The sequence below is a fragment of the Lampetra planeri genome, chromosome 18 (genome assembly GCF_965212315.1).
Source record: "Lampetra planeri chromosome 18, kcLamPlan1.2.h2, whole genome shotgun sequence".
Lineage (NCBI taxonomy): Eukaryota > Metazoa > Chordata > Hyperoartia > Petromyzontiformes > Petromyzontidae > Lampetra > Lampetra planeri.
This window is the reverse complement of record NC_136124.1, coordinates 11,640,438-11,657,614: the sequence shown is the minus strand read 5'-3', so window position 1 is coordinate 11,657,614 and position 17,177 is coordinate 11,640,438.

The following is a 17,177-nucleotide window of genomic DNA, read 5'->3' as shown; positions in this document are numbered from 1 at the left end:
GGTTAAAATTGTCTCTGTGTTTGTATATGTGGATCGCCTCATGAACGAATCTCTCATGATAGCCAGATGGCTTGCAGAGAACCTCTGTCTTGGAGAAGTCAATGTCATGTGAGCCCACTGAGTTGTAACAGTGATCTGCCACGGCTGAAGTGTTTGTCCTACCGTGTTTCAGGTCAGCTTTATGTTCACGAATGCGGTCCGAGACATGTCGTTTGGTTTCCCCAATGTAACTGCTACCACAGAGGCAACTTAGTTTGTAGACACCAGGGTACTGTATGTCTGGAACCACATCTTTTACAGACGGTAACAGATCACGGATTTTATGTACTGTATTGAATCGGACCTGGATCTTGTGTTTAATCAGGATTTTGGAGATCTTTTTTGTGATCCCAGCAATGTAGGGTAAGGTGATGGTCTTGAAAGGCTCCTCAACAGGATCCTTCTTGATGGTTGGAGTGATGGCTTTGCGGATTGTGTAGTCGGAGTAACCATTAGCCTTAAGAGCTTGGCGTACGTGTTTGAGTTCACTGGAAATGTGTTCATGGTCGGAGATGCATTGGGCTCTATGATATAGAGTCTTGATGAGAGAATTCTTCTGGGATGGATGGTGGTGGGAATCCGGTTTTAGATAAGCATCCGTATGGGTGGTTTTCCTGTAGACAGAGTGGCTCATTAAACCATCAGGTCTCCTTTTGATTAGGACATCCAAAAAGGGGTAGCTTGCCATCATTTTCGACTTCCATGGTGAATCTGATGGCTGGGTGTATGGAATTGATGTGGTCGAGAAATTGGTCTAGAGCAGGCCGGCCATGTGGCCAGATGACAAAAGTGTCGTCTACGTACCTCTTCCATAAGGTCGGACGTAGAGTGGCAGTCTGGATGGCGTCCGTCTCAAATTTCTCCATGAAGATGTTGGCTACAACCGGAGATAGGGGGGAGCCCATTGGGGTGCCCTCAATTTGCTTGTAGAAAGTTTCATTCCAAGTGAAGTATGTATTGGTTAAGCAGTGTCTCACCAGGGGGGGTACCCCAGCATTCAGTCCTTGATGAACCAAGTCTTCAATGATTGCGATGGTGTCAGGTACAGGAACCTTGGTGAATAAGGAAACCACATCAAAACTGACAAGCAGGTCGTCTGGGGACAGGGCAATCCCCTTGATTGTCGATACCAGGTCAGTAGAGTTTAGTACTGCAGAGGTGGTTTTTCCAGTGAAAGGCCGTAGAATTTCAGACTATCCCTATCTCCGGTTGTAGCCAACATCTTCATGGAGAAATTTGAGACGGATGCCATCTAGACTGCCACTCTACGTCCGACCTTAAGGAAGAGGTACGTAGACGACACTTTTGTCATCTGGCCACATGGCCGGCCTGCTCTAGACCAATTTCTCGACCACATCAATTCCATACACCCAGCCATCAGATTCACCATGGAAGTCGAAAATGATGGCAAGCTACCCTTTTTGGATGTCCTAATCAAAAGGAGACCTGATGGTTTAATGAGCCACTCTGTCTACAGGAAAACCACCCATACGGATGCTTATCTAAAACCGGATTCCCACCACCATCCATCCCAGAAGAATTCTCTCATCAAGACTCTATATCATAGAGCCCAATGCATCTCCGACCATGAACACATTTCCAGTGACCTCAAACACGTACGCCAAGCTCTTAAGGCTAATGGTTACTCCGACTACACAATCCGCAAAGCCATCACTCCAACCATCAAGAAGGATCCTGTTGAGGAGCCTTTCAAGACCATCACCTTACCCTACATTGCTGGGGTCACAAAAAAGATCTCCAAAATCCTGATTAAACACAAGATCCAGGTCCGATTCAATACAGTACATAAAATCCGTGATCTGTTACCGTCTGTAAAAGATGTGGTTCCAGACATACAGTACCCTGGTGTCTACAAACTAAGTTGCCTCTGTGGTAGCAGCTACATTGGGGAAACCAAACGACATGTCTCGGACCGCATCCGTGAACATAAAGCTGACCTGAAACACGGTAGGACAAACACCTCAGCCGTGGCAGATCACTGTTACAACTCAGTGGGCTCACATGACATTGACTTCTCCAAGACAGAGGTTCTCTGCAAGCCATCTGGCTATCATGAGAGATTCGTTCATGAGGCGATCCACATATACAAACACAGAGACAATTTTAACCGAGAAGATGGATTCTGGCTTAGCAATCATTGGAATGACGTAATAAACCATTTCGATACACATTAGGGTGGGTAGAATAATACATAGTGTTATGTTGAAATGTATAAGGTGGTTTATAGTAATACAGTATGTAATTTAATGTTGGGTTTATCTATGGCAGTATATAGTACGGTATATGCTCGTGTGATGTAAGAGAATAAAGTTTAGATGGAAGCATATTATATAATTTTTACGACGTAGAATTGTAATGTATTACTTGCTGTTAGTAACTCAGCTTATTGTAGAGTATAGTAAGTATACTGATGGTGCTATGCAGTTTATATTTTAGTTTTTTATGTAGTTTATACTTTAGTTTTCTACGTGGTTGTTTAGTAACTGCAGCTACATATCAATAACATTCCTTTCCTTTGTTAATGCTACTCCCTGCACCCCCCCTTGGTGCTGTTGATCCTGCATAATGCATGGGCATAATATGCCTTTGAAACCCCCCCCCCGCCCACCTCCTACGCATTTTCCATGAATATGCTAAATTCCTCTTCATATGCACATTCCTTTTTGTTAAGGCGCTCTTCCACCTCCAACAGAGTTTATATATAAGCTCCTAGCTTGGTAGTGTCTCATTCTTCACCTGAAGACGGCTGCTTGCGTTGTAGCCGAAACGTCGTGAGAATTATTTCATTTTATTATGTTTTATTTTTATTATTTTATTACTTCCCTTCTACGTGACTTTACCGAAAGAACCAAGAAGATTATTGTGCGATTATTCGTTGGGTCTTTTGTTATGGCTGCTGCCCCCTGATTCCTCTCCCCCTTCCTCCTCTTCTCTCCCCGCTGCTGCTGCTTCCCCTCTGTGAAACATAACTCTTGGCTGGCTCTCGGCCACCTCGGGTCATTCACCCACACTCCCCGCGTGCACTCTCCCCCAAATGCTCGGGTGAGGCTCCTGGCACACGCGTGCCCGTGCACGCCGCTGCCCACCCTCGGGTACATGCAGCCACCCGCGCCTATTGGCCCTCCACGTGCACGCGCTAAAAATAGCAGCGTGAGGGTGCGCGGCCGCGGCGCAGCACAAGCCCACTGGCTATACAACTACCCACAATAACCACCACCACAATCACCGCCACCACTACAACTGCAACAACCGCGGCACGTGTGTGCCCACGCACCTCGCGGCGCAGCTCCACACACGCGGCGACCACCACCAGCAGCACCACGTAATTGAATTACGTAATATTGTTTTATTGGCCGTCGCAGCCGTTCGGGAGCAATTAATTAATCGGCGCCCACATCTTCACGGGAGAGCAGTGCGTTACTCCACGCAAAGGTAAGGCATGTGTTCACCGGCCAGGGGACCCCTACATGGAAAGGGTTTTCCCGCAACATCACAGGGGCTAAGGAGCTTAATGTCTGGACGAACGCGCAGGCGTTACGGCAACTCACTATGAATCTGGATGGGCGGGCAGCTGACTTCATAGAGGCGCTGCCCGAAAGCGTGCAAACCCAACTAGAGGAGTTAATGCGCCGTCTAGACCTACGCTTCGGCACTCGCAACGTGAGACGGGCGAAAACAGCCTTAGAGGCACGCCGCCGCCAACCCGGCGAGAACTTTCGAGACTACGCCGAGGACGTGCGATCGTTGACCCGGATCGCCCATCCAGAGTTCGCGACAAAGGTCATTGACGCGCTAGCCACAGACAAACTCCTCAGATATCTAGCTCACACCGTGTGGTGGAAGCCCAAAGTGGGTAGTGCAGGCCTCCCCTTTGATACCCTGGGTCGGGATGGGAGTGCACCATCGCGAGCCTGCTCCCAGACGAGGATGAGTAGGAGCTCGCCAACACGATAAGGGGACGGGCAAGGGAGCCCCAGAAACCACGCGAGACAACCCCGGGATGGGTAGCCGGGATACAGGCCGGCATCGGGGGGATGGACGATAAGGTGACCCGAGTGGGCGGGGAAGTGACCCAAGTATGCGGCCACATAACCAAATTACAGTCTACCATTGAGACCATCCAGTCCGAGGTGGGGGAGCTACGCTCCACGGTAGGAGGGTTAACTGGAAGGGTAGCCCGACTAGAAGCAGAGTCTGGGCAGCGGCGTACTGGGGGGAGAGGAAGTTGGCAGGGAGCCCACTACGGAGCCGCCACCCTTCCCAGAGCGTACTACATGTGCGACCGTCGAGGACATCTCGTGAGAGACTGTCCTCAGATCGCCCGTGCTAGGCATGCGCAAGGGTTAAACCGCAACGCCCCCTAGAGAGTGGACCAACTAGGGGTGTAATCGACTCGGTCCCGACACAAATAGGCGATATTGAGAATAATGGCGAGCGAGTAACCTCTACACAGACCCCAGCAACAACACCCAAGGGCGTGGTGACTCATGGCGACTGGCTGCGGGAGCTGGTGGCGGGAATCATGGGGGCCACGTCGCTGGTGGAAGGGCAGGTCAACGGGCAGCGTACCCGGATCCTGCTGGACATGGGGGCGGTGGCCTCGCTCGTGAGCGTGGCGCACTGCAGCATGATCGGGGTCGACGTGAGCCACCTACAGGCCCCGGACTGCGCACTGCACACGGCGAGCAGAGCCGCGATGGGGCTACTGGGGAGGGCCACCCTGGAGGTCCGCATAGGACAGCAGGTGTGCACCCAGGAGTTCTAAGTCTCGAGTGTGTTGTGTCACGAGTGTATTGCAGGTACCGACCTCCTCGAAAAGTTGGGGCTCAACGTGCAGCCCCACTAACGATGCGCCACCATGGAGGGCAGCGGGGAGCGGATTCTGTTCCTGGGACGAGAGCCGAATCGCCCCCTCTTCACACCTGTGGCCGCTACCCTGGTGACAGCCGTCACCATCGGGCCACTCGCCGAGATGCTGGTGCCGGTGGCAACACCCTCCACTGACCCCGTGCACTGACCATTGGGTGAGGCAATGCTAACTCCTCACCCGGAGTTAGTGAAACGGTACGGGGTTGTGGGGTCAGCCACGCTGGTAAACGCAGATGGGGGCCGATTGTTTATGCGGGTGTTTAACCCCCACAGTACCCCGACAATACTGTGACGGCGCACCACGATAGCCACCGTACACCCCCCTGCACGCGCGACACTCTGACGACTCGGTGTTTGCACTGGGCTGAGGACCCCGGTCACCCCGAGGACAACTAGGACCTGGCCTGGCGAGTTGGCCCGACTCCCCGAGCCGAGGTCGTCCCCCTGCTTGACACGTTACACGTACCTTGGGCAGATTTACCCAAGGGGGAGGCCGATCAGCTACGCGGGTTACTGCGGAAGTACGCCGACGTGTTCAGCGAACACGACTCGGACGTGGGTCGGACAGACCTCGTTAAGCACCAAATTGACACCCGTTCAGCCCGACCCATCAAAATCCCCGCATACCGAGTGGGTGCACCCGAACGAGCCCAGATCAAAGAGGCGGTCGGGGACATGCTCTGTGATAACATAATCCAGCCCTCGGCGAGCCCCTGGTCAGCCCCGGTGGTATTAGTAACGAAAAAGGATGGGTCAACCCGGTTTTGCGTCGATTACCGTAAATTGAACGCGGTCACCCTCGGCGACGCCTTCCCCATACCCCGCATCGACGACACCTTTGACAGCCTCGCCGGAGCACGTTATTTTTCCACCCTCGATCTCGCGTCCGGGTAGTGGCAGGTGGAGATGGCGGAGGAGAATCGGCCAAAAACCGCATTCACCACCCCGATGGGACTATTCGAGTTTTGAGTACTCCCATTCGGACTCACCAACGCGCCCGCGACGTTCCAGCAGCTAATGGAGTTGGTGATGCGGGGTTTGCAGTGGGAACAGTGCCTGATTTACCTGGATGATGTGATAGTGTTCAGTAGATCTCTGTCTGAGCACTGGTCCAGGTTACGGGAGGTGTTCCAGCGACTGCGAGCGGCCCATGTCAAGCTCAAGCCGTGTGTTATATTGCACAGCGCGAGGTGGGGTACCTCAGACACCGTGTCAGCGAGGCAGGGGTGTGCACCAATCCGGAGAAGGTACGCGCTGTAGTGGATTGGCCCCGGCCAAGGAACCTGACGGAGATCAGATCATTCTTGGGGCTCGCCACCTATTATCGTCGATTTGTAAAGGGCTTCAGCGAGATTGCACGCCCCCTCAACCAACTCACTTCCCCTAAGTACCCCGATTTCACCACCGATTTTATTTTGGAAACCGACTCCTGCAGCAGCGGGCTGGGCGCGGTGTTGTCGCAGGTGCAGGATGGGACGGAGCTGGTTATCACGTACGCCAGCCGGACCCTGAGCGGGGCCGAGCTGAACTATTGCGTGACCCGGGTCACCTCGATAAGCCGTCCGCGGTGTGTGCCGAGACAAGGGCGGAGGAAGCCTGCCCGTGCTTCACGGGGGGACGCTGCCGGCAGGCAACGGACCCCTAGGAAGCCGCGGAAACTAACCCCCCCCCCCCCCCCCGGTGAGAGAGAGTGCGGTATGCGCCACAGAGACCCCCACAGAGGGAGCCAGGGACCCAGTGGACCGCCCGGCGATCGCGGAGCCCACAACTCGGGACCCGACGGACCACCCCGCCCCGATCGGGCAGATCCAAGAGGACGTCGGCTGCGCCTTCCCGGGCCTGGACGACGAGTAGCTGAGGTGGACCCAGCAGCGGTGGAAGCGGCCCTGCGGGAAGAGAAGAGCACCCTACTGGGTGCTGATTCCAACTGATTCGGGGAGAGTAACTCGCAGACGCTCCGGAAATAAATCGTTAGCGATCGATAAACAGCCTCGTGTGATTTTTCCGAGCGCGAGGAAAGTGCGTGGTGGTGTGTGTGCGCTCGCCGTAACGTATGTGGTCGGTGCTTCCGCGGGTGCACGCTTCATTCTGTAGCTGCGGATACCCGTGCTGCGTGCGGGCTCACACCCACCGCGAACACCCGCCCCCACGGCCCTTTAAACGAGCGCTATTATCCGCCCACGGTGGCCGCGCGTGTACGAGCGACGTCACTGCCCTCCGACCTCTGACCCCCCCGTTCAGCGCGTGTGATTGGTGCGCGGGGTTATGTGAGCGAAGACGTCGCGTTTGATTGGCTGAGAAGTGACGGTGATTTCAAGCAGCCGTGTGCCAGCCCTGAGCTATGCCTCACAGGCAGGATTCGCGGACTCGCGGGGGTGCGGCGCAGGGAGGGGAGCCGGCGAGCGGCAGCCCTTCTCCCGCGAGCGAGGAGCACAGCAGCAGCAGCTCTCACGCGAGTGAGGGATCTGGAAACGGCGGGCCCCCTCTGGCCAGCCCCCCACAGGGAGGGGACCCGGGGGCCAGCGGCCCCTACATATGCGTGTTAAGCCCCGAGTGAACACGCATGGGCGAGCGCAAAAAAGTGGGTAAATACGCCCTCGCGCACAAACAATGGCCCCGACGCGTGGTTGTTTTATCACTGAATACGCACACGCTCTTTACGTACGCCCATACACACACCACGTTACCACTCTCTCCACACTTCGCAGAAAACACACGAACCGGTTTAATGGTTTTATTCCCCGTGTGACTGAGATTACCCTCTACGTGGCTCGGAGCTGAAATCGGCGAGGAAACCACTCTGTCTCTCGACAATCTGAACCCAATTCGCCCGGCTTACTTCGAATTACCCTCTCAAGGGGTTCCTATGCTATTCACTATCTCCCTCTCTCTCGTACTCACGGTTTGACGCTCCGGTGGGCCCGTCCTCACAGCACTTCGACTCGTCACACGGACGTTTAAGTTGCTGGTCTGGAGAGTCGACTGACTTGAGAAGAACACGACTGCCTGCTCTCTACCTTCGCTTGCCTTTTATTGTTACTTACTTTAAAGGAAATTCGCCACTGATCCGCTGGCCTTCCCGGCCAATCAGATCGCTCGGATTTCCCGCCACGTACCGTTGCTCTCACCGACGTCCGCATTTTGCCTTCTACATTAAAGGGACGACCCCGGGGCTGCAGCATTGGTGCACAAGCACATTTGTCCTACCAGAGGGCCGGTCCTATTTTCCCGCCGTTCGTGGCTCCGCCCCTCCCCCCCACCTGCCTGCTGGCCCATGTGTGTCGTGTGTGTTTTCTACCCGCGGTGGCTGGGCAGCCCCATCATGACCGTGTAATTACAACCCAAGTCACGGCGCCGCGGTGCGAGTTAGCATCGGGGAAGATCGCCCAATTCCCTGGCCGCAGGAAACTGTGAAGATTATCCCCATGAGAGGGCTCCTGGGTGAAAACCTGTCGGCCAGGTGACATCCCCTCGGGGCTCTATGTGGGGGTGTGTGAGTATGTGTTTATGTGGGGGGTGGTGAGGGGGGAGCAGCGTCGGCCCCGTTGCTTGGTGGTGGTGGGGTCGTAGGTGGGGCGCCCGCAGAATGGTTTCGCTGCTGCGGCATCACAGGCGCACCCGCAGAGCGGATTCGTCGCTGCGGCATCACAAGAATCCGCTATCTCCTGCACACATGGACAGCAGCGACTGCTTGTGACCCAATATCATGCTGCTTCTTCTACCTATTCTACCTGGGTTTTTACATACAGACTGAAGGGGGTGGGGGGGTGTTAGTGGCCTTCGAGTTAATTAAATTGCCACATGCTTCCTTTGTCTTTTCTTAATCGGAGCAGTACGCCTGCACAAATAAAAAAAAACACATGCTCACTCAACTTTTCCCATTCAATTGGAAAAGCATGCCCATACGACATAATTACCATTGCCTTTAATTTCCCTTTGTTCAAAGAAACCCTCAAATGCGTGCCAAAGTCCCTGTTCGGAAAATTATAATCAATGCACCTGCTCCCCATGATGGATCAACTGGTTCCTTCCAACTCCAGGCTCCCTTGTACAAGTTTGGGCGTTTTCACTCGAGCGTGAAATCAGATTTGCATGTTCCTTTATTGAGAACATTCCCCATTACCACACGCGTTTCTTCTGTGCGAAGTTTAGCACATATTATGGTCACGTCCGCGCTCCTTTGGGGGTCACAAAATAAACTCAAATATCCACAATGTATCCCCAATTTGATTTTGACCGTGAATTCCCATTGTTACGTTACAAAAATCCAGTTCTGTACCATCACGAAAAGGCCATTGCCTAAACCCGAGCATATTTGTATATTGTTCATATCATGAGTACGGTGCTATTCACGAATGCCTCGAGTTTTTTGTTGTGTTTGTGCAACCACTGCCAACGCAGCAGCAACACTAACTGCAATAAAAGTAATTGCATTTGTAAATAGTTGCGAGTAATTTCACCGCGCGACAAGATTGCAGTTCCTCATTTCCTACGCTTTTATTTTCTATTACGCAGCTTTCCCTAAACAATACAGCATCTAGCGATGCTTTCTGTTAAAATAGTATGACACTATGCAAAGATCCCCCGTGTAGCCTTAACATTGTTGAGGCAAGTGTTGTTAGCGAGTAACACCTCTAAAGGTCGTCACTGTGGCAACACGAGTGGGTGGCCAGCAACCACGCCCGACCGCCTTTGTCTCCACAGTGGCGCTATTTACACACCGCACCAGGTACTCATTTGAGGCCGAGTCGACCTAGGGGGGAGGCCTAGGACCGGTTCATTTAATCGTCACCTGTGTTGGCCGCGAGCAAGAATCTAACTCGGTACGCCGGGAAAATAGTGAAACGCGCTAACCGCTACACTACCGCTCCCCACCCTATGTACATGCTGCACACACATTGGGCTAGACCGGTGGCACAGTGAAAATTCCGTCAGTTCCTATGATCACTGTTTCATTGCTTTCATGGCTTTATTTTGGTGATTTCGAAAAGTGTATTGGTTTAGCCATGTTTGTTTGTTGTAGTACAGAGTTAGACTGATGGCCTTAATCTAAGTTGTCTTGTGGTTGTTGTTGGTTGTTTGACTTGCATCCCACTGGGATTTTTGCACACAGCGTTGGTGTACGGTGATTTTTTTTCTGCAATATTTTGCTGTCTTTTCTTGGATTTTCTGTTTGCACTTAGTCACATATTCACTTTAAGATGTTTTTTGTTCATGTTTGTTTTTGTTTGTTGCGGTTGCACCCGATTCAAGAGCCGAATGGCTCACAGGGCTATACCTAATACATGAACTTGAACTTGATAAGCGCACGACGAAGCCAGCGATACGGGGTCTATTCGTAGCCACGGCTCCACGTCATTTACATCGCTGATAATAAAGGTCGTTGTGAGTTAAATCGCGTAAGTATAAATGTGTTGTTAACCCACCACCACCAACCGACGCAGCCAATTCGCCAGGTTTGTCACGTAACCGAAACGTGCCAATCAGTCACCATCTGACGAACTTTTGCAGACTTGTGAAGAGCGCTACCTGCTTCTGGTCTTAAATAGAGCGAGATGATGACGTCGTCGTCACTGTGAGCCAATCAGGTGCAGAGAGCAGAGCGGGGGCTTATTGTAATTAGATAACAATACATTATGTTAATGCTGGTAGGAACCTCCTGGTTACACCAGCCCACAGGGAATTATTGTGTCCGTCGTGCAGGGAGGGGCTGGGTGGGGAGGGAGGGGCTGGGTGGGGAGGGGCTGGGTGGGGAGGGTGGAGCTGGGTGGGGAGGGGAGGGTGGGGAGGGGCTGGGTGGGGAGGGGCTGGGTGGGGAGGGTGGGGAAGGGCTGGTCACCCCGTGGTGCCCTAATAAAACTCAACGTTTAACCTACTCACGCCGGCTTGTGCCCGCCCTCACAGTCGAGCATATTTGCGGAATACACCACGCCGCCGTTGACCCTGGCCATTGACCGAGCAGCCCAACGTTCCTACCAGCTCCCTCCGCAGGAAGGTTTTCTAGAACAGATCGCTTAATCACAGCTAATCAGAATGTGATGCCTTTAGAAGACATACAATGGTAAGGCATATCCATATATATAAACGCCAACTTTATCTGTGATGAACGCTGCACTTCCCGTCGTTTTCATGCAGGGGGCGCTGCAAACCTACGCGCCCCGTGCATGAACGACGGAGGCGCAGGGACAGACGTTCGATTACGTTGGAATTGATCTGCAGACGGCTGTCTTCTCGCACGGCCAGATTAATGTATCCTTATCTCGATCCCGCAATCCCAAACAGGTGAAAGTCCGCATCGAACCGATCCCCCAGCAAGGACATCTACTTAACGACGAGAGAAAATTCACACGAAATGTCGTTTTCAATGAAGCCTCCCAGATGTTAAATGATATAAGCTTATAATGAAGAAATAACATTATCTAATTTTCGATTTAAAGCTTTCGTGACTGCAGGGATTCATCTTCTTGGTTCTTTCGGTAAAGTCACGTAGAAGGGAAATAAGAAAAAACCTGAAACGTCTTGAGAATTTTTTATTATGTTTTATTTTTATTATTTTATTATTTACCTTCTACTTGGCTTTACCGAAAGAACAACAAGAACATTATCTAATTCAAAACATAATAAAATTCAGAGATGTATCATTTCAAAACTTAAAAACGGAGCATCGGGTACTTGCGTTAATGCGTCGTTCGTGTGCACATTTTGTGACTTTCCTGGCTGAAGGCCGTAAATGCTTTTGAGGGGCGCCATAGGAGCCCCCAAACAACCAAGTTACTTAATAATACTTAATAATACGCTTCCAAACAGCACCAAGCCTGAAGCTGTCAGAACGGTTAAAGTTATTTGTATTTCTCTCAATTTCAATAGATTCTCGAATTAGTATGACATCTACAGGCGTAGTGCTTCTAGGACACGGATTGTTACGTAAAATACGCTTCCAATTTCGCTCTTCTCCCTGAAGTGGAACTGCTGCTGCTGCTGTAACAGAAGCAGCGTCAATGAAAATTGGCGCCGAAATCCATGTTTTAGCCGATTGGCTGGTGGAGCCGGAGTGATTCTATGCACTTTTACTCTACTCATGCCCCAGATCTAACTTGCAAAGTGTTTACTCAAGTGGCAAATTTTTGTTGTGGCTGTGTGGAGTGCCTCTTTTGCGAGGTTCAGGGTCCCTCTGCCCGTGTTATGAGGTGCTTAAGAAGAGACGGTGAACTGGGCAGGAGATATCAAGGCGACGACTATCCCCTGGATTTCTTGGTACCCAGCGACCCAATGAAAACTGATTGCATCAAGGTAAGGGAGGCAGGCTGCAGGGAAAAGTGATTTCTCTCTGTGTGAATACAAAGTAAATTAAAGATTTGAGCAGTAGTTTTGGGATATCATGCTCTACTGATTATCTGCCACGGGGAAATCACTGCTCTGCCAGAGTTCCAAATTAAATGGTTTGCTTGTGCCATGACGCTGAGCGCAACATTAAGATACGTTTTAAGAATAAGAATATAAATAAAAAGGCATAGCTTATGTTCACGAATCATTTAATTGTACGTGTGAGAATTGGTTATTTACAACTTATGCAAATTATATTGTAACATTCAGGCTTAAGGAGACTGGATAAATATGACAATAAAAACAAGATAGCTAAATCGAGTGGAACGATTCTTGAATTATAATTAGCCTCAATGGCTCCTGACAATCGAATGTCGGCATATGTGGGATCAGTTACTGGAATATGCCTCTTCCTATTGTAAATCCGTATTGATAACACTGTGTAACAAATGTGTTTTGTTTGTTCCTGGGTAGTAAATGTTATTTCCTAATTACTTATGCCTCAAAAGTACAGAATATGGCTATTATTCCCTACCAACTTTGCTTTTCTAACCAGGACATTAATATTTAGCAATTTACCTATTTTATAGAACATTCCAGATAGATTCAGTGCTGAGTAAACTTGGAGTAACTTCCAGAACATCTTGAACTTTCCAGTAACATAAATAGTAGTATAATACAGGGGCCTTACGCCCACCAGTTCAGATTAGTTCCAGCTGCCTAAGTGGATACATATCTGCATTTTTCTGAGATGGCATCAAGAGGCTGCAAGCATCCGGCAGACGCACTTTGCTATGTCTGCGGTCAATTTATCAAGACAAGAGCGAAAAAGTACTGTGGAAGTGTGATGCCGCCACCACGAAGCCGTTCAGCAGGCGCCCCATCTGCGGCCTCGCCACCACCAAGCGACGGAGCCGACCCCACGTCCCCCTCACCTCACCTCACATGAACACACCCGCACGCATCCCCCCCCCCCCCATAGAGCTGGAAGGGGAGGACACCTGATCGACCGGTTTTTATCCGAAAAACCCTTATCGGGATTAACTCTCACGGTTTCCGGCGATCAGGGAATTGGATGGCCTCCCCCGACGCTACGTTGCACCGCGGCGCTGCGACCGGCCTTAGGATGGTGTGGCCGCGGCGAAGGGCATTCGGCCACCACGGTTGAGACGCATCCCCCACACACAACCCCCCCCCCCCCCACGCGTCGACGAGGCAAGCAGGGGAAGGACGGGACAGCATGAGTAGCAGGACCGCAGGGGCTCTTGCGCATAGTCACGGAAGGTTGGGATGGTTGCGCTTGAGCGCGCAGGCCCCATTGTTAGGGAGGGTAAGGGATTCATTAGGATTTACGCCGCGCACGCCGCACACTGATTAGCATATCAAAAGCGCCCGGAACCGCCGTGCGCGTGCCAGAGGGTCGCGAGCCCATTGTTCAGAGCCGCATCCCTTTGAGGTAGGGAGGATAAATAGGGGCGCAAAGGGGAAATCGCTCTCACTCCAGCACCAGGCGACACCACGAGCTCCAGCCCAGCGACCCGGACGTCCGTGAGATGCACCGCGGTACGCTGCGAGGAGGAGATCAACGGACCGCCGTGAGCACCTAACAGTGAGTACGAAGGTGAATTGAAATCAAAGCCGATAAATAGAGAATAGATTCAGGGGTGGTAGAATAGGCCGGCCTCGTCGACTCACTGATTTAACATCAATTACCAGGTAGCAGATAATAAATCATTAATAACGAAGCGTGGCCTCGCGTGATCTTGTTGAGCAGTGTGAGCGTGCGGGGGTGAGCGTGTGTACACAGTGGTTCTGTAGTGCTGCGGCTCGCCTCGGGGGAGCGCTGCGTAGAGCGGTGCGAGAGTGGGTGTCGCGTGTGTTCACTCCGTGTGTGATTCAGGTGCGCGATCATAACGCGAGTATTCAGTGGTGAGTGAGTGCCGCGGAGAGCTGTGTGCGTGAGTGCGCATACGTTCGTTACGTGTCGGATACGGATGCGCATTGGTAACGTGGTTATTTGACGTGGAGGCGAGTGCCGCACAGGGCTATAGACGGGCACACGCTCGCAGTGTGCGAGAGCTGTACGTAGCGGTGTAAAGAGGGGGAGTGTGGCGTTTGATTGATGATGCTGTGCGCACGTATGCTCGCAGCGTGGGAGCGCGGCGCGAGGCTGTAACAGTAGGGGCGTCGCGTTCGAATGCCGGCGAAACCGTAGCGGGTAATAGGGAGGTGCGGTAACGTAAACGGAATAGGGGATGCAGGCGGGAGGGACCCCAGGGGCCAACGGCCCCCACATATTGGTGTCAGAAACGGGACGATCCCCCGCGCCCCCAAGGGAGAGAGACCCCCCAACCCAGATTAAAATCAAATGCACATTTACGGGCAAAGGAATTCCATCATGGAAATCGTTTGCCCGCAGCATCAGGGGGGCTAAAAAAGTTAATGGGTGGTCAGATGAGGAGGCGTTGCAGCAATTAGAGCTACATTTAGATGGGCGGGCAGCTGACTTTGTGGAAGCTCTGCCCGCAAGCGCACAAACTCAGTGGGAAAAATTAATGTGCGAACTCGAACGGCGCTTCGGCGCCTATGACGAGGAGGATGCGCAGACGGCCTTAGAGGCACGCCGCCGGCAACCCGGCGAGGATCTGCGAGATTACGCAGAAGACATACGCATGTTGACCCAGCTCGCGTACCCGGAGTACGAGTCAAAAATAATTGAGGGCCTCGCCGCCGGGAAGGTCCAGCGATATTTGGCACGCACCCCGTGGTGGCAGCCAAATGTAGACGGTGCACGCCTCTCCTTTAACACCCTCGTTGAGCGCGCGCGCAAATGCGAGAAACTCTCGGGTGAGCGCGCGCAGCCTCGAGGGAGGGGACGAGAGTGCGCCGTAGCGAGCCTACTCTCCGACGAGGAGGAAGAGCCCGCCATCGCAGTAAGGGGACGGGCAAGGGAGCCCCAGAGACCCAGCGAGATCACCCCGGGGTGGGTAGCCGGGTTACAGACCGGCATGGGAGATATTGCTGGCCGCGTAGACCAAATGGACGGTAAGATAACCCATGTAGGTGAGAGGGTAACCCACGTAGGTGAGAATATGACCAAACTGCAATCCTCCGTTGAGACCATCCGATCCAAGATGGGGGAACTAGACTCCACGGTAGGAGGGCTAACTGGAAGGATAGCCCGACTAGAAGCAGAGTATGAGCAGCAGCGCACTGGGGGAGGAGGGAGTGGGAAGAGAGCCCACTACGGAGCCGCCACCCCTCCCAGGGCGTGTTATGTGTGCGATCGGCGGGGGCATCTCAGGAGGGACTGTCCTCAGGTCGCCCGAGCTAGACAAGAACTAAGGTCAAACACTAAGGCCCCCCTAGAGAGGGGACCACCGGGGGGTCAACTCGACGTAGCCCCGACACAAACAAGCTGTAGTGATAATGGCGAGCGAGTGATCTCCACACAGGTTCCAGCAACAACGCCCATGGAAACGGTGACTCCTGGCGACTGGCTACGGGAGCTGGTGGCGGGGATCACGGGGGCCACGTCGCTGGTGGAAGGGGAGGTAAACGGAGTGCGTACCCGAATTCTGCTGGACACGGGGGCGGTGGCCTCGCTCGTGAGCGCAGCGCACTGCAGTGCGATCGGGGTCGACGTGCGTCACCTGCAGGCACCGGACCGCGCGCTGCACACGGCGAGCGGAGCCGGAATGGGGCTGCTGGGGAGAGCCACCCTAGAGGTCCGCATAGGCAGTCAGGTGTGCACCCAGGAGTTCTACGTGTCGAGTGCGTTGTGTCACGAGTGTATCGCAGGTACCAACCCCTTAGAACGGCTGGGACTCAACGTGCAACCCCGCCAGCGATGCGCCACCATGGAGAGCAACGGCGAGCGGATACCGTTCCTGGGACGAGAACCGACGCGCCCCCGCTTCGCACCTGTGGCCGCTATCCTGGCGATGGCAGTCACCATCGGCCCGCTCACCGAGATGCTGGTGCCGGTGGCAACATCCCCCACCGACCCCGCGCTCCGACCATCAGGGGAGGTAATGCTAACTCCTCACCCGGAGTTGGCAAAACGGTATGGGATAGTGGGATCCGCCACGTTGGTAAACGCAGATGGGGACCGATTGTTTATGCGGATGTTTAACCCCCACAATACCCCAGCGATACTGCGACGGCGCACCCCGATAGCCACCGTACACCCCCTGCACACATGCCACTCTGACGACTTGGTGTTCGCACTCTGGGCTGAGGACCCCGGTCGTCCTGAGGGTGACCAGGACCTGGCCTGGCGAGTCGGCCCGACTCCCCGAGCCGAGGTCGTTCCCCTGCTCGATGCGTTACATGTACCATGGGCGGATTTACTTAAGGGAGAGGCCGATCGTCTGCGCGAGTTACTGCAGGAGTATGCCGACGTATTCAGCGAACACGACTCGGACGTGGGTCGGACCGACCTTGTTAAGCACCAAATTGACACCGGTGCAGCCCGACCCATCAAACTCCCTGCATACCGAGTGGGCGCACCCGAACGCACACAGATCAAAGAGGCGGTTGGGGACATGCTTCGCGATAACATAATTCAGCCCTCGGCGAGCCCCTGGTCCGCCCCAGTGGTACTAGTAACGAAAAAGGATGGGTCAACCCGGTTCTGCGTCGATTACCGTAAACTGAACGCAGTCACGCTCGGCGACGCCTTCCCCATACCCCGCATCGACGACACTTTTGACAGCCTCGCCGGAGCGCGATATTTTTCCACCCTCGATCTCGCGTCCGGGTACTGGCAGGTGGAGATGGCGGAGGAGGATCGGCCGAAAACCGCATTCACCACCCCGATGGGACTATTCGAGTTTCGAGTACTCCCGTTCGGACTCACCAATGCGCCCGCGACGTTCCAGCGGCTGATGGAGTTGGTGATGCGGGGTTTGCAATGGGAACAG